The following is an 18440-nucleotide window of genomic DNA, read 5'->3' as shown; positions in this document are numbered from 1 at the left end:
AACATTTTTTCATGTGCTTTTTGATCATTTGTATGTCTTCCTTGGAGAATTGCTTGTTTAGGTCTTCTGCCCATTTTTGGATTGGGTTGTTTATTTTTTTCTTATTGAGTCGTATGAGCTGCTTATATATTCTGGAGATCAAGCCTTTGTCGGTTTCACTTGCAAAAATTTTCTCCCATTCCGTAGGTTTTCTTCTTGTTTTACTTCTTGTTTCCTTTGCTGTGAAGAAGCTGGTAAGTTTCATTAGGTCCCATTTGTTTATTCTTGCTTTTATTTCTTCTAGGAGAAAATTTTTGAAATGTATGTCAGATAATGTTTTGCCTATATTTTCCTCTAGGAGGTTTATTGTATCTTGTCTTATGTTTAAGTCTTTAATCCATTTTGAGTTGATTTTTGTATATGGTGTAAGGGAGTGTTCTTTTAAGAATTTGTTTTTAAATTATTTTGCATCTATTAAAAACCCAGGGCAAAACTGCTCAAATATTTTATCTTTAGAGTTTATAGTTTTATAGTACCAATTCGATTATATATATTATATAAATGTGTATATATTATACAAAGGGGACATATATATATGTATATATATGTGTATGTATATATACACATATGTGAATGTGTATATATTTTTTTGAGCTTATAGTGAAAGAAATTAGTAAAATGGTTTGAGTCTACTATGTGCCAGTGTCTTGCACTTTTAATATATTATCTTATTTAATCCCTGCAAGATAGGAGGCAGATTAAACACAGGGCAACAAGACTCAGAAAGTTTAGATTGTATTCAACCTGTTCTGTTTTGATTTGTCCTTTTATCCTTCAAATAATATACGAAGTTAGAAATAATACATGAGGCTTTGCAATATATTATGAATTTTAGAGTGGTCAAATTGATCTTCAAACAGATACAATTATGAGGAAGGATTGAAGATGGGAAGAGCGGCAACACTGAAGTCGGATCAGAGCTGAGTTCTAATCTTGTTGTGCAATCTCGAGCAAATGACTTTATCTTTCTCATCAATAACGGACATTAACATCCACTTGATACGGTTGTCTTGAAGATTATGTCAAATAACTTATGAGACGCTCTTGACCCATGATAATCAGTCATCCAATAAATGCAGTCCCCTTCCTCTTATTAGCTGTAATACTTGTTAAATTACATGTACTCTTGGAGAGCCAGTTTCCTTCAAGTATGGGGAAACAATTTCTACCCTCAGAGTGACTGTGAGAAATAAAAAGCATTTTATGTATGAATTAAATTTCATCTTCAATAAGTTGTTATTTTTGTTACTGCAGAGGGAATAATAGAACAGGCATTTCTAACTAGGAACCTACGTTATTGAGTAAAAGTCATTATTATTGTAAATATTCCAGAGTGATTTGAAAGCAGTCATTACCTCGCTATACTGACCCTCAAAATAAATGTCCTCAAGTGAGTTTATAGTGTGATCTGGAATGACAGATCCAGAGGGTTTAAGCAAGGCAAGGCTCTCCTATCAGTGACATTTTTTTGGATTAAAGCTTTCTGAGTGCATGTCTCCAAACAACTGCAAAGAGATACCTGGCCTGAAACTAACACTGCCAGATTGTAGACGAATTGAAACGAGACCATTCTGCACTCAGATTCTAATGAATCACTGCTGTCCTCATATTTGGTTGCATAATTTAATTACAGTTTAGATGTGTGGACAAAAGGGAACAGTCCATCCATCTACGATGGGATGTTCTTCAGAAGTGATCACCTACTGGCTGTCGAGTCTAGCCATGTCCTCTCAGGGGAGCACGTGTCCTACCCAGATGTTTGTTGCTTGTGCACATTCCTGGTTGATGAAGTCCATGCCTGGTGGAGTGGGCAGTCCAGCCTTGGCTTGGTAAGAGCTGGGTGGAGCTTCCTGGCTGACTGGGTCCCTTCTCAACTTGACTGCCTGAAGACCTTTGAATCTGCACATATCCTCCATTCAGTGTTCTTGCCTGTTCGTTTACTTCTGTTGTCATAAAGGACCCGATGGCTGACCCTCTGCAGCTCAGCTCAGTGTCTGTGCCCCATGGTCATTCTGGGCAACTTGGAAAAGTTAAAATAACCCTTGCCTTTAATTACTACTGACATTACCAAACCCCATGTTGTTTAAGGGAAGCTAAAGAATGTGTTTCTTTGGCAAAGTCCAAAACTAAGTGCAGGCAAGAGCCTCTCCCCACCCCACCACCTAGCTTGAGACCCTTATTGATCAATTTTCAGTGAGATAAACCCATATAGAGAAAAAACCTTGGGCTCAATCCTTTCCTCCTTCTGCCATAATTCCCTAGAGATTCCTTTTACTTTCTGTATGTCAAATGCTTCTTCTGTCTGACTCCAAAGCCAACACAAATCCATAATATGCTTAATGAGACTGAAAGGAATTTGGAAAAATCTTTTTCCAGGAAAACAGCATGGCCTGAAAGCATATTGTTCTACTTAAGCATCCAGAACTCCTCCTGAGCGCAGCGTGGACGCTCGGGTTGGGTCTTCTGCCATACCGGACCTGAGGGGGAAGAGGGGTGGCAGGGTGTTGGCGGCCCAGACGAGAGGCACAGCAGTAGGTGGGCTGTGTGCTTGGCCTGAGTTCTGGCCAGGTGGGTACAGGGACCGTGTTTATACATGCTGAGGAAGAGTAACTGGAGCTTTTAAATTGTCCCCATTAGGAGTCCAAGGACCAAGAGCAAAGCGTTTGCCAGGCCGCCTTGGAACTCGCTGCAAGGCTCGTACCTCCCATCCAGAGAAGACTGACTGTTGATGGGTGTATGAGACGTACCCCGACCCCCATCCCCACACCCACCCCCCACTAGCACCACGCCCTACCCCGTGTAGTTTGCAGGCAATTGATGGGAGTTTGGCAGGTAACTTTACCCAGTTATAATTGTTCCTTTGTCTGCTAGAGATCAGTTCCAGCCAGCGTCATGGTGAACATGACAGGGCTCCTATAGGAACCCCAACCTGGAGTGGAGGAGGCCCTGCCAGAAACATCCTCTTACCTCTCACCAAAAGGCACCATCATAGAAAAGAACAGATCTGACTGCATATTAGATCTGTTCCTTTTTTCTTTAAGGCTGTGCCCTGTTTTCTAGACATAGTCTTGCTAGCTCTGCAACTTTTGTAAAGCAATGTTGCGTTTAGCCTGAAATAGACAGGAGAGCCTATTCTCAAGGCTCTGACCTTTAAGGATATTCAGGCTTTTGCACACCTAGAAAGATAACAAGCTGCAGAATAGAAAATAACATGTGTTTTTTTGGAGGTTTCCTGGGACACCATTATCTGACCCACGTGGACAGGTGCAAGAATGAATACTTCGAAGAAGGAACAATTCCTACACCAAGAAGTTTGCAGCAACCAACCACACTCCCTCCCCTTTTTAGTATCAAAGGAGCCTAATTCTGACTTGGGAAAGTTGATTCTTCAAGACTAGTCTGACATCTTCTTGGTCTTCCAGCTTTCAAATAAAGTCACTATTCCTTGCCCCAACATGTCATCTCCTGATTTATTGGCCTGTCTTGTGTCGAGTAGAACGAGTTTGTACTAGGTAACTGCACCTCACACCTTCCCAGTACAAGACAACCTTTACTTCCTATCTCAGAAAAGAGCCGAACAATACAATAGTAAAAGATACACAAATCCATTCTAATCAGAGAAATACGAACAAACATGAAATGCTATTTTCCCACCTATCTAAGTGGTAAACTTTTGCAAAGATGTTCCCAGTGTTGGGAACCCTGTTCAGAAACCTTTCACAGGCTGCCAGTGGCGGTGGCATGTAAAGGGTACACACATTTGGAAAGCATCCGTCTGTTCGTGTCTATCAAACTTTTAATGTGCAAACCTTCTGCCCAGTAAGTTGACATCTACAGAGAAACTTTTTACTCTGTACATTTCAGTACTGTTTACGTTTTCACAGTAATATGTATCACCTGAGGAATTTAAAAATACATTTTTAATGTTTTTAAAACTGTACTGAACTGTAGGCTTCTATAAACATTTTCTTCAGCTTTGTAAATTTACTACTCTGGAGGAAAAAATCAAATGAATTTTCTGGATTTTTCCAGGAGTGATTAGTAGCAAAAGTTGAAAACAAGACTCTTGAGTCTGTCTCTGGGAGAGGCCTGCAGGAGCCCAAGGACAGACCCAGGGGTTTCAGGGTTGGGGTTAGGGCCTGGAAGGGGCCAAGGAGCTGAGTGAGATATGCTAAATTTTAAATGTCACCTGGAAAGTAAAACTGTGGCAAGAAGCCCAGGAGTCCCCACCATCCATTCTCAAAGACTCATAAGGCTCATGAGAGAAACACAGAGACACTCACCAGGACACCAAATATCTCTGGACCCAGCAGGCACAGATATTGCAAACTAGTGTAAAACCACAGAACACCTACTAGAACACTCTACCCAGTAGAAATTAAGGCCCTCCTTCTTCAAGGGGATGTAGAAGAATGTTTAAAATGTATATATACACACCCTTCCCTGTGCCTTCCCCGCTAGACACAAACACAGGCCCCCTTTGAGCAGTGGCTGCAGGGGCGAGGTTGTGGGGAACGAGGAGGTTGGGGTCCCTTTTCACATCCAGGAGGTGTACGGTGCTTGGGGTCTGAGGACGCTGCCATAGCATCTCCTAGAACCCGAAACCTTCAATTCCCTGGTGACTCTGCCACCACGCAGGTAGCAAGGAGAACCTGAAGCCTTCCATTCCTTGCCACTCCCTCCCCACCGCAGGCGGCAGTGAACTCTGGGTCTCGACGCCCAGGTGCTGCCAGGTCCAGCTTTGAGGACCAGATCAAGGTCAGGCAGGTGAAAGACGGGACGGGGACTCCTGGCTGCTGCCCAGGCAGAGTCAGGAACATTGGGACGGGCTGTGGGCTTTGGGAACATCTGCTGCCTGAGGCCAGTCTCTGGAGGTAGATGTTGTGTACATTCTGGGATCCCAGAGCGCCCCGCACCCTTCCTCCCAGGTGGCTTGCTGTTGCTGGGTGCTGCTTTCAGACTTGCTGGGGGGCAGGAGGCTGGCCTGGCAGCCTCAGAGCCCTGGCAGCCTGGGGCCAGGCAGGAGGCCGGCAGGAATGCACCAGAGCCGCACGGAACGGAGGCCGGAGCAGGGAGTTTGCTGCCTCCCACCCAGGAGAAGGGCGCTTGTTTCCACCACGCTCCTGTGCCAGGGCAAAAAAGCTGATTCGCCACCCTTGCCCTGGGCACAAGCACGTGTGCAGCTGGCAGGTTGCAGGCATGTGTGGGCAGGCAAGCAAACTCCCACATGTGTGAGTGTGGTGTGCAGCAGGGCTTGTGTGAATGTGCACCCTTGAAGGCAGTATTCAGTTGAACCACTTTTTGCCTGTGGCAGGTCTGTGGCTGTGTGCAAGAGGCGAACCCCTGGGAGCAAAGTTCTAACCCTCCCCCACCAAGGCCCTAAACCTGGAGGGTTCTGTTAACCCAATCCACCAGCAAAAACCCACCCTATGCCTTTGTCTTCTGGAACCCTCTGGCCTCCAGCCTCCATGGCTGCAGCTGCGCCAATAGGCAGAGCTGTGATTTCTGGGTAAACACACAGCCAGCATGCACACAGACTGAGCCTGTGGATGACCGTGTGTGCACACTGCTCTGGGATGCGGTGTGGGAGAGGCAGAGGGCGTGCCCCCACCCAGTGTGAAGGCTGGTGGGAATACAGGAGGCAAGAGACCCTGACTGGCTCAGTGAATGGGCCCTGGAGGTGGAAGACCATGGCCTGCAGGAGCCGAGAGGTGGGGCTCCCTGAAAGCCCCGCACAGGAAAATGGCAGCTAAGCTGGGACCCACCAAAAAGGGGTGGTAGTGAGGGTGAGCAGGGTCTCGGTGGAGGAAACGGCCAAGCAAAGGCCATGTGGCAAGGGAGACTGCAGGGGTGAGGCTTAGACAGGAGCTGGAGGGGAGGAGAATGGCAGCACCGTCCAGGGCTTCCGTAGGGAACCAGGCCAGACTACAGAGCCCTGTAGGCCTCAGCCTATGTCCTGGGAGTGATCTTAAACAGAGGTGGCCACTTGGGCTGATGGACATACCAGAGAGATGGTGGGCGTTCTTGGGCCAGGTGCATATTGAGTGGCCTGGAGCAGCGCCCACCCACACCTGCACTGGACTCCAGACTTCACTCACCACCACAGAATGGCCCCCGTCCTGTCACCACCCACGACTCCCATCAGTGTGCAGTGTGAACAGACCCACAACACAGCTCACGTATCCCACAAAGGCAAGGATGCACGGAACAGAATGCAGGTGTGCACCGCCCTGGAATCTGGGCCCCGTGGTGGATGCTCATGTCCCAGGACGCGAGGCCTCTCCAAGGACACCAGGGCTGCAGGGCACCGGGAGAGCCCCTCTTCTCACCCACTGCCTGTTAACACTTGATGGAAAAGCAAGGCCTGAGAGGGGAAAGCTTCAGCTGGAACTCCGAGTCCCCACCTCATCCTGGGCACAGCTGCAGGGGACAGAGGCACGAGCCCCCTCCCCCAACAGGGAGACCCCAGGACCCCTGGATGCAGCTGGATGGGAACCCCCGGTTTCATATCTCCTTCTGCCACAGGACCGCACACACAGAGCCCTCCCTGCACCACCGTCTCCTCCTGCCTCACAGCGGAGGGGAGGACTGGAGCTCCTGGATAAAGACCCAAGCACGCTGGGAGACCCCTGATGGCCCACCCGTCGCCCACCCCTCCTTTTTTTCCTATTTCATCTCTACTAACTGAAAAGTGACAAGTGATGAGAGCAGCAGCGAGGGGCTTCAGTGCAAAGGGGGTCTCCTTCCCACCCCAGACCTCAGGTTCTTCTGTAAATGGGTCCCAGTTGTCCTTCGAGAATGCTCTGTGCCTCCACATGCGAACTGTTTGTCTTATAAGTGCTTTAGATGAATGGAAGCGTTCTGTGTGCAGCAGGGGCACCTGGCTCACCCCCTCTCACTGCCCCCACACCATCACCCCCCACCCCACCATTGCCCTACCCCAACACCCTCTCACCCCATCACCGTCTCACCCCTCACTGTTTGATCCTCACCCCATTCCCCACTATTGCCTCAGTCTCTGACTTCCACCATTGCCTGCCATCGCCCACCCCCACCATCTCAGCCCCATTGCCCCCTACACCCCTCATCCTCACCCAAATCTCCCTGGGGACCCCCACCCCCCTCTGGCTCTCCATTATGTTCCTGCTGATCCCACCACCCACCTCCCTGCCCATGGGGTCTGTGGGCATCCTCGAGAGCTCACTTGGAGGAGGCACAGATGGGGTCTCAAGGCCCTCAGGGCCTGCTGGGTGACTGTGGGTCCCAGAGAAGGCCCCAGGGCAGGCGGTTTCCAGAGGCTCAGAGGCTGAGGTGGACAGTGCGATGAGACCCTGGCTGTCCCCATCCACTCCCAGCTGTGGCCAGTTCTGGGCATGCCGACTCTGAGCTGAGACTGGGCGGAGGAGGGGCTGCTGTCAGAGCACCTGAGGTGCTGGTGAACAGGGTCATCGGTGCTCTGGCTGTGTCACTGACCCACACCTGGCTATGGGTGGAGGGCCCCACCCCGCGGAGCAGGTGCCTCCCGCCTTGTTTGGCATGGGGACTTCGGACAGCGCTTCTCGCTGCCCAGAGACACACGCAGGGTAGGAAGCCTTGCAGCCCTCCCTTGCATGCAGCCCTGCCTGAGTGCAGCGCTGGGAGCTGTCAGGGGCCACCCAGGGCGGGTGTCGGTGAGCCCCAGTTCTCCCGGAGTAGTGCCAGTGATTTCAGGACATGAGAGCGCCCTCCACCACCTGCTGTCCCTGCTCCCCACCCGAGCCCTGACTGTCTGGTCCCCCCTCACCTGGGGCACCTTTAGAAAGGTTTTCTCTCAACAGCAGCACGTGCACATGTGCACACGTGCGCTCACACACACACACCCCCAACTACTCTGCTGCCAGTGCACACCCTCACTCCCGTGCCTACACACACACACATACAGATGTACCCCAAGTCACATAGGCCTGTCCTTCAGTCCTGGCCTGTCCCAGCCGAGGGCCCCACAGCTCTGTTCCTGGTTGCTGGGTCGGCGAAGCTCAGCCCAGGCTGCAGGTCCGGCTTGTCCTATCTCCACCCAGCCCAGCCTGGTGCTTGGGATGCAGCTGGTGGTGGCCCTGAGCTCTGCCCGGCCCACACTCTCTGTCAACCTCCCTCACCCTAGCTGTCCCAGGGAGAGGGGAGATGGTGTCCCACAGGTGTTGGGGAGGCCCAGATCCGGGAGCCTTGGTGCCTCTTAGTACCAGGGACTGGGGCCCTACTGCCCAGTGGGGATACCTGGCTGGTCTGCCCCCACCTCTCTGCAGTGAGTGGACTATGGCCAGGGGCCTCCTTACGGCAGGCCTGGGGTGCCCCACAGTCAGCCAGGGGACTGGGGGGCTGGTTGGCTGGCACAGGCTGTGAGTGGGGGCAGATGGTGGCCGTGGGTCTGCGGGGAAGGCTAGTCAACCACCCCACCTGGCTCTGTGCTCATTAAGGGAGGCCTGCCTGGGCTCCCCAGCCCCTCCTCGCCACCCCAAGCCCCTTAGAAGGCGCAGACAGGTTGTCCTGGCTCTGCGATGGGGTCTCCCGCCAGGGCTGCCTCTGTCTCCAAGTGACGAGCTGCCTCACCTGCTATGGCCCAGGGGGCATATGTGGAGGCCCCTGGGGCCCCCCAAGCAGGGACGGCAGGCTTCAGTGGGCAGGGTGGTCAGGGGCCCCCTCCTGCTGGCTCTCCCAGCCCTGCACACCACCAGTCCCTGGGGCATCCCTCAGTGCCGCAAGTGCCCACCTGCCCTCCCTCCCCAGTGCAGCCTTTCCCAGACACACAGGTGGGCACTGTTCACATGGCCAGCAGGACAGCAGTGTCTTTTGTGGCTGGTGTCTGGGGATGCCATTGGCGGCTTGGGGTGGATGGGGAGGGTACGGAGGCAGGACCTGGTCCTATCTGTGTGCTGGGCTAGGCCTGGGGAGGATCCAAAAGGCTGAGGTGAGGCTGGAAAATCCTGGAGCCTGAGGTACCAGTGTCCAGCCCATGCCCTAGTTGTCCGGCAGGGAAACCAAGGCACTGGGGCTTCTGATCGCAGGCAGGGATCATGGATGGTTCACACGCTCGTGGGTACATCCGGGACGGTGGGAGGTGGGGGTGGGGTCTCTCTTCTGATGGGGACCCTGCCAGCTGCAGCGTGGGGCCTATATGGCTCCTACCCCATGGGAGTCCCATGAGAACAGAGACCGGTCCTGGTGTGCAGTAAATAAACCAGTCATCGTCTCCGTCCCTCGTCGCTGTGGCTCCAGCTCCTTGTCCCCGCCTGGCATGGCCATCTCTCTGAGGTCCCCCACCCCTCACCCTGAGGACAACCTGCAGGCTCTGGGAGGCCGTGTGGCAGGTTCGGGGAAGAATTTGACCAAAGTGATGGGGGCTGGACCCCTGGAGAGCCTCCTGGCAGCAGGGCATTTTGGTCCTGAGGGTGTGATGGGAGAGGCAGGGACCTGAGTGGCAGGGCTTGGGAACCCAAGAGGGACAGTGGGTGATGGGCCCTGCAGTGACCCAGGCTGGTGTATGGGAAACCAAGGGCCAGAGAGGGGCCCTGTGGCTTAGGGGAGACAGTGAGCACCCAGTGAGCACCTCTGGAGAGAACTGCCCAGTGATCACGCTGAGCCCTGGCCCTGAGTCAGAGCCCACAAGCCTCTTCCACCCCTCACCTTTGGTCAGCAGACTGGCAGAGTTTGACCCCAGCAGAGTATGACCCCAGGGTGCTTGGTGGCCCCTTATAGGCCCCACACTGCTAAGGGCAGAGGGGGAGCCAGCTCAAGGGAGCCCAGCACAGAGGAAGCCACAATTCAGATGCTGTGGGAGCTGCCAGAGGTCCCCCGTGCCAGGTGCGCACCCAGCCATCTGCTGGCCTGGCCCTCCTTCTCTGAGGCCCTACCTTCGGCGTCTTGGGGCTCTGTCCTGGCCATTGGCCTCTCTCTAAATGGTCCTCGGCAGGCAAGCCCTCCTCTTCCAGTCCCTGTCTCTGTCCCACTGCCCCGTATGTCCCAGGGAGCACATGCTGAACCCAGGTCTCCTCCTGCCCTGAGACTTGTACAGGTGTGGTGCACGTGTGCACATGTGCAGACATAGCATGCGCATACAGAGACACATGCACCTACAGATATGTACTTGCACACACACGTGCACACGTCTGCTCCCCAATGCTCAGCAAGGGGCCTCGCCACCCATCACCTACTTGCCCAAGCTTGAGGCCCAGGGATCTCCATTACCCTGTCTCTCCTCTGACTCCATCTTGGCCCAGCCATCACACAGGACTCCCCCCAGCTCACCCTGATTGCACCTGCTTCCAGTGAGTCACAGGGATCCCCTCAGTGAAGACCAGGTCCTGACGCCTCATCCTAGAGTCCTGCCCGGGGCAGGTGGGAGCAAGGACCCCCTCGCATGCCCTCATCCCATCCTAGCTCTGATCGCCCAGGCCTGGGATGCACTTGACTTGTCAACCTCCGCCACCGCTTTGTGGCCTGGGGCCTGACATGGGTATACCCTGGCCCAAGCCTTGGAGGGGCCTCTGAGGCATTTATCCAAGGCCTCGTTGCAGCATTTCAGGCAGGCAGTTAGTGGGGACAGAGAGGTTCAGCCTCTGGAAAGCATCTGGGGGGAGGGCCTCAGCAAATGCCTTTGTCCTGCAGGCCATGGTGTGACAACAGCGGGGTTTCCCACTTGCTGAGGGAGGGAGCCAAGGCACAGGGAGGCTGAGCAAGGCCCAAGGCCACACACAGGGAGAGGGCAGGCCCGGGTCTTCCCACAACCTGTCCTGTGGATCGAGGCCTGCCACTGCCCTGTCCCAGCTGGGTAAGTGGGCAGCTCCTGTCATCAGCTGGTCCAAAGGGCATCCTGGCGCCCGCTGCCCCCAGGAGCAGGGCATGGAGGGCCTGGAGGTGGGGCAGACTCATTTCTCAGCAGAGGATGGTTCTCTCTTCCCCAAGGGAACGGCCCGGCTGACGGGGCCAGGGGTGCAGTGGCCTCGGATGTGGGTTGCTTGTTGGCCCCCACACGACCTTGCTATGTGACCCTGGGCAAGTCCCCTGCCAGCCTCAGTGGCCTCCACCCATTACCCAAGGGTAAAAGCAGCTCTGTCTGAAGGCTGATGTGAGGCCGAGATGGCCGAGCACACTCACCACACGTGGGGTCAGGCGGAGGGCACACGTGTACACAGACGTGCGCCCGGAGGGCACTCACGCTGTCCATGTGAGTGAACTTGATCTCCGAGGGTGTGAACAGGAGTGGGGCGGGGGCTTCACGGTCATGGAGATGACCTTGGAGTTCAGGGCGGTCGTGTTCCTGGGCGGAGCCAGCGGGCCGTGTCAGGGTCGGGAGCCCCCCTGCACGAGACCCCAGCTCCCCCGGCCTGGCTTTCCCCGACCCCACGTGCCCACCGCGCCCACCTCTGCAGGGCCGCGCAGCTGCCCAGGTTCCTGTAGGGCTCAGTGCTCATCACAAGCACAGACGAGTCATCAGCCTCTGGAAGAGAGCACCACCGGTCGCCCTCCTCCCAGCCCGCCCCCAGGCCACGACCCTGCTCTGGGGAGGGAAGCGCATGTCCCCCGAAGGAGGCCCCGGCTCTGTGGTCACATCCACCCCCACCACAGATGCAGTCTGCAGCTGAGCCGGGGGGGTTGCCCCGAGGGACCCTTGAGGGGATAGTTTCTCTTCCTGGGAACCAGAGTCACATGCTGTGCGACTCCAGGCTAGATCCTTGCCCTCCCTGCAATAAGGCCGTCCACTGGTCCATTCAGCCAAGGTTGGCTGGGAGCCTCTCAACACAGGGAGAGCAGGGAGGGCTTCCTGGAGGAGGGGGCAACCTCAGGAACACTGAGAAGAAATGGATGCTGCCCTAGCCTTTAAAGCAGCAGGCCAGACTCAAGAAGATACATCCCAGACAGGTGGGCCTCCCACCCTGGGGGGGTCCCCTCCCACACTCCGAGGCCCCTCACCTGCCAGCCCCATGGAGAAGACGCTCTGTTTGTCTTGTAAGTGCTTTAGATGAATGGAAGCATTCTGTGTGCAGCAGGGGCACCTGGCTCAACCCCTCCCACTGACCCCACACCATCACCCCCCCACCCCACCATTGCCCTACCCCAACACCCTCTCACCCCAACACCATCTCACTCCTCACCGTTTCATCCTCACCCCATTCCCCACTATTGCCTCAGTCTCCGACTTCCACCATTGCCTGCCATCGCCCACTCCCCACCATCTCATCCCCATTGCCCCCTACGCCCCTCATCCTCACCCAAATCTCCCTGGGGACCCCCACCCCCCTCTGGCTCTCCATTATGTTCCTGCTGATCCCACCACCCACCTCCCCTGCCCATGGGGTCTGTGGGCATCCTCGAGGGCTCACTTGGAGGAGGCACAGATGGGGTCTCAAGGCCCTCAGGGCCTGCTGGGTGACTGTGGGTCCCAGAGAAGCCTCCAGGGCTGGTGGTTTCCAGAGGCTCAGAGGCTGAGGTGGACAGTGCGATGAGACCCTGGCTGTCCCCATCCACTCCCAGCTGTGGCCAGTTCTGGGCATGCCGACTCTGAGCTGAGACTGGGCGGAGGAGGGGCTACAGTCAGAAGACCTGAGGTGCTAGAGAGTGGGGTCCTCGGAGCTCTGCGGGCGACCCAGGTGGCCTGGCTGAGTCACTGATCCAAACCTGCCTGGGGGTGGAGGGGGCCCACCAAGCCCCATGCCCACCCCCTGGAACAGGTGCCCCAAGCCAGCCCAAACCTCCCTCTTTGGCGTGGGGACTTCCGACAGCACGTCTCACTGCTCAGAGGCTCAGAGACGCAGGGTAGGGAGTCCTGCGGCCCCGCCAGAGTGCAGTGCTGGAGCTGTCGGGGGCCACCCTGGGCAGGTGTCGGTGAGGCCCAGTTGTCCCAGAGTGATTTCAGGACGTGAGAGGGCGCCCTCCGCCACCTGCTGTCCCTGCTCCCTGCCCGAGCCCTGACTGTCTGGTCCCCCCTCACTGGGGGCACCTTTAGAAAGGTTTCCTCTCAACAGCAGCATGTGCGCGCGCACACACACACACACACACACACACACACACACACACAGGCTCACTCTGCTGCCTATGCACACACTCCCTCCCTCCCACGCCTCCACACTCTCTCACACACACATACAGATGTGCGCCAACTCACTAACACATGTCCCTCAGTCCCAGCCTGTCCCAGCCGGGGGCCCCACAGCCCTGCTTCTGCTGGGTCAGCCTCCTCCCTGGAGCTCAGCCCGGGCTGCAGGTCCGGCTTGGCCTGTCTTCACCCAGCCCAGCCCAGCCCAGCGCTTGAGACACAGCTGGTGGTGGCCCTGAGCTCTGCCTGGCCCACACTGTCTGTCAACCTCCCTCACCCCAGCTGTTCCAGGGAGGAGGGAGAGGGCGCCCCACGTGTGTTGGGGAGGCCCAGGTCGGGAGCCTTGGTGCCTGTGGGTACTAGGGACCGGGGCCTTCCCTGCCCCTCTTGGGATGGACAGTCCTGATGCAGCCAGTGGTGCAGATGGGGCAGTTACAGGGGCAGCAGGAGCCAGGAGACCTGGGCTCCATGAAGCACGTCCAGACTACATGCCCCCTTACTCCACCCTCATCCCCGCTCTGAGGTGTAGGAGCTCTGTGGTCTCCACCTGGCCAGGCCTGCCCCAGCTTCCCTGGGGCCTCAGTGCTGTCTGCCCAGCCACCAGGCTCCTTCCTAACCACCTCTTCTGATCTTGCCACCATCCCCACACCCTCCCCATGTGACCTTGGACCAGTGACCTTGGATGAGGCCCTCTTCCTGGGGCAAATCCATGCCTGGGGTGTGGCATCACTCATAGGCCAGGAGCTGGGCAGGCATGGAAGCTGTCTCCCACTCGGGGCTCAGTGGCTTGATCTGGGAGCAGGGGCACATGGAGAGGAGAGGGCAGTGACCTACGTCACGCCCAGAATTTCAGGAGCCTCCCATCCTCATGAGAGTGCCCTGCTCCCACGGGATGCCCCAGCAGATGGGACTGTCCCCACCTGGGGCTGTCCCAAGAGCATGGTTGTGTGCACGCAGGTGCACGTGTGCAAGGATGTGTGTGCACGCTCGGGGGCACAGGATGCCGTGGGAGCTTGGAGGAGAAGGGCACGTCTGCTCTTGGGAGGCTCAGATTTCTAGGGCAGCCCCGTGTCCTGAAGGATAGGTTGGTGTTTGCCGGGTGAGGGCAGGGCATCCCAGGACTTGCCATGGCAAAAGCCTGAGAGCGGGGGTGTCCTCAAGGCCTGCAAGTATTTAGGGTGACAGAACCCTGAGCAAACAGGTGTGATGAGGGTGAAGGTCTGTACAGGGTGGCCTGGAGCAAAGCCAGCACAGGACGAGGCCTCTCTCCACCCTCCAGCAGTTGGCCTTCTGGGGTCCTTTATCTGTCCTCCTGGGCAGCTCGGTCTGACTTCCAGCCCTGGGGGCCCCTGTGCCCAGGTATGTGGGCAGGGGAAGGAGGCCTCCCTGGGGCCTGGGCCGGGCAGGCATGGTGGGCGTGGTGGGCTTCTTGAGAGGCCCAGCCCTGCTGGCAACCTGACCCCACCAGGTGCCCCCTCCCTGCCCAGTGGGGACACCTCTCTGGTCTGCCCCCGCCTCTCTGCAGTGAATGGAGTATGGCCACGGGCTTCCTTAGGGCAGGCCTGGGATCCTCCACAGTCAACCAGGGTATTGGGGGCCTGGTTGGCTGGCACAGGCTGGGACTGGGGGCAGATGGTTGTCATGGGGCTGGGAGGAAGGCTGATCTACCACCCCCACCTGGCTCTGTGCTCATGAAGGGTGGCCTACCTGGGCCCCCCTGCCCCTCCTCACCACCCCACCCCCCTTACATGGCGCAGACAGGTTGCCTTGGGCCTGTTATGGGGTCTCCCACCAGGGCTGCCTCTGATTTGAGGTGACAAGCTGCCTCACCTGCTATGGTATATGTGGGGGCCCATGGGGCCCCCCAGGCAGGGAGGGCAGGCTGCAGTAGGCAGGGTGGTTAGGGGCCCCCTCCTGCTGGCTCTCCCAGCCCTGCACACCACCAGTCCCTGGGGCATCCCTCAGTGCCACGAGTGCCCACCTGCCCCTCCCTCCCTCCCCAGTGCAGCCGCCGCCCGACACACAGGTGGGCACAGTTCAGAGGGCCGGCAGGACAACAGAGTGCCTTTTGTGGCTGGTGTCTAGAGATGCCATTGGTGGCCTGGGGTGGTAGGGAGGGGAAGGAGGAAGGGCCTGGGTCTTGTCTGTGTGCTAGGCAAGGCTGGGGGAGGGTCCGGCAGGCTGAGGTGAGGCTGGAAATTCCTGGAGCCCCAGGGGCCAGCGTCCACCCCATGCCCTTGTTGTTGGTGGGGAAACCAAGGCACTGGGGCTTGTGATCGCAGGCAGGGGACATGGGCAGATCACTCATTTGTAGATACATCTGGGAGGGTGGTAGGAGGTGGGTGTGGCATCCCCCTTGCTGATGGGGACCCTGCTAGCCCCCATGCCAGCCGATACAGCACCTACCCTGTGGGAGTCCCGTGAGATTGGAGATTGGTCCTGGTGTGTGGTCAGTAAACTAGTCATTGTCTCCCTCCCTCGCTGTGGCTCCAGCTCCGTGTCCCCGCTTGGCATGGCTGTCTCTCTGAGGTCCCCCACCCCTTACCCCAAGGACAACCTGCAGGCTGTGGGAGGCCGTGTGGCAGGCTAAGGGCAGAAGCTGACCAAAGAGATGGGGGCTGGACCCCTGGAGATCCTCCTGGCAGCAGGGCACTTTGGTCCTGAGGATATAATAGGAGAGGCAGGGACCTGGGTGTGGGGGCTTGTGTGTTCATTGGCCACTGTCCTTCGGAACCCAAGAGGGACAGTGGGTGATGGGCCCTGCAGTGACCCAGGCTGGTGTATGGGAAACCAAGGGCCAGTCGGGGGCCCTGTGGCTTGAGGGAGACAGTGAGCACCCAGTGAGCACCTCTGGAGAGAACTGCCCAGTGACCATGCTGAGCCCTGGCCCTGGGTCAGAGCCCACGAACCTCTTCCACCCCTCACCTTTGGTCAGCAGGCTGGCAGAGTTTGACCCCAGTAGAATCCTGTGCGCTCGGTGTGGCTGAGGAGGGGCCAGCTTGGGGGAGCCCAGCCCAGAGGGGAGCCACAATTCAGATGCCCAAGCTGGAAGCCCAGTTATCTCCGTGACCCTGTCTCTCCTCTGAGACTCCTTCCTGGCCCAGACATCACACAGGCCTCCTCCCAGCTCCCCCTGACAGTACCTGCCTTCTCCGAGTCAGAGGGATCCCACCAGTGAAGACCAGGTCCTGCCCGAGGGGGCAGGTGGGAGCGCCCCCTCACTCCTTCACCCCATCCTAGCTCTGATCACCCAGGCCTGAGATGGACTCAACTTGTCAACCTCCGCCATCACTGTGTGGCCCAGAGCTCGACACATGTGTACCCTGGCCCAAGGCTTGGAGGGGCCTCTGAGGCATTTTCCAAGGCCTTGTTGCAGTGTTTCAAGCAGGCAGTTAGTGGGGATGGAGAGGCTTAGGCTCTGGAAAGCATCTGTGGGTGTGTTTAGGGTGGGACAGAGGGTACAGCGTGGCAGGCGGAGGGTGTGTGACCACTGGCAGGCACAGGCGCTGTCCCTGCTGGCGGCCCGGGCCTCCTGGCCAGCTCTGCCCCGAGATCCAGCCAGAAGAGGCAGGGCGGGCCAGTTCCGTGGTGCTCAGACTCATCGCTGGACAGCCTTCTGGCCAGCAGGGCCTGCCCCAATGCCCAGGGCGTGGAGCAGTTCAAGTTTAGAGGACAGTACCCTCCGTGGAGTCGCAGGGCTCCAAGGAACCCCGCTCTAGAACTGCATGGGGGGGCTCTTCTCGGCTGTCTTCCGGCCCCAAGAGCAGCTGAAGGATCGCGCCAGAGCCCCAGTCCTGGCGGTGTGGCTGCCTGAAAGGGCTTTGCCCTGACCTGCCCCTAAACCCCCTCCCCGCTGCTACCTCCCACCTCCTCAGGGTCCAGGCCAGAAATGTCCCCTCCACACCCCGCAGCCCAGCCGGGGCTGGAGGTTCTCTCTCCTGTGTCCTGAGCAGCCTCCCCCTGCCTCCTCCCTCCAGAGTGCAGCCCCCGCACGGCCAGGGCGGGCTCTCCGGGGGGGCAGCTCTGACTGCCGTGCCGTCCTGCTTCTCATGCTCACTGCCGCCTCCTGGCGTCTGTGCAGGACGGGGGGGGGGGGGCTGGCCCCCTGACAGGCGCTGAAGGAGAGGCGTGAGCTGCTGCAGACGAGGCCGCCCCACAGGGATGCCGGGAGGGCCTGGACTCGGCCCTGCTCCTGCGGGCCCCGGGACGGGGGCAGGATCCAGATTGGTTCTGCCTGGCCTGGGGCAGTGCCAGGCCGTGCAGAGGGCAGGGACTTTGTCCAGCAGGCCTGGGCTCGGAGCCTGGTGTGGGCGCCCAGGACCCTCAAGCCCCCACCAGGGTGGCTCCTCTGTGGCCCCCACGAGCCCATCTGCAAACTGGAGCCTCAGCAGGTGCCCCCAGGACTGCTGCTGCAGGAACTCAGTGCCTGGCTCAGGGTGGAGCCCAGCGGTGGCCCCCGCCCGCCGTGAGCCCTGCTCTTTCCTCCAGGCCCGTGAGTCCACAGCTTGGTGGAGGCGGCCCTGCTCACACCTGCCTCCACCACCTTCTCACCCCCAACTCAGGATCCTGAGCGTCTACTCCGGGCTGTACCTGCTTTCCAGACGGGAGGGCTGTGGGGTGGGCTGCCAGGGGCTGGGATGAGGAGGGGAGAGTGTGGGCCTGGCCTGGGCCATCTCAGACTGTGCGGGCCTTGACCCCGGGTCAACAGGGACAGGACAGAGTGAGGTGGCTGTCATGTGGCAGGTAGGGTGGTGTTGGGGAGGCACTGGACTTCGATCAGACGTTCCACTAGGGTTCTCCAGGGCATCAGAGGTTCTGTCCCAGGGCTGGGGCCCCAGGCGCGGGGCTGGCGGCTGCATTAGGCCCCAGCTTGGGTGCAGGGAGTGGGTGCTGCAGCTGGGGCTGAGGTCCAGGTAAATTTTCAGGTCCCACTGCCACCCTGTGGCGAGGCCAGGGGGACAGCCTCCCAGGTGTGGGACCTTGGCCCCAGCCTCTATCCCAATATGTGTGGGTGGGTGGCCAGGGCAGGTGGCTCTGCCCACGCCCAAGACAGTCCCCAGAATGGTCCAGAGGGAGGGCAAGAGAAGGGTCTTCCCGATGGCAGGGGCCAAGTGCGGGTTTGCCCAGTACTGCTCGGAGGGCCAGCGTGAGGAGTTTGCAAGTTCCCTCCTCAGGGGACCTGAACATTTGTCACTGAAGAGCCCCCACAGAGCTGCCCCTGGTGACCTAGTATCCCCATTCTGCCTCTCTTCCCCTGGGGTCGCCTCCTGCCCCATCTCTGGGTAAACCAGCAGGTCCAGTGCTTACCCTTATGCCGGGAGCGTGAAGCCTC

Source organism: Vicugna pacos, chromosome 8 (genome assembly GCF_048564905.1).
Source record: "Vicugna pacos chromosome 8, VicPac4, whole genome shotgun sequence".
Classification (NCBI taxonomy): Eukaryota; Metazoa; Chordata; class Mammalia; order Artiodactyla; family Camelidae; genus Vicugna; species Vicugna pacos.
This window is presented reverse-complemented; position numbering follows the sequence as displayed.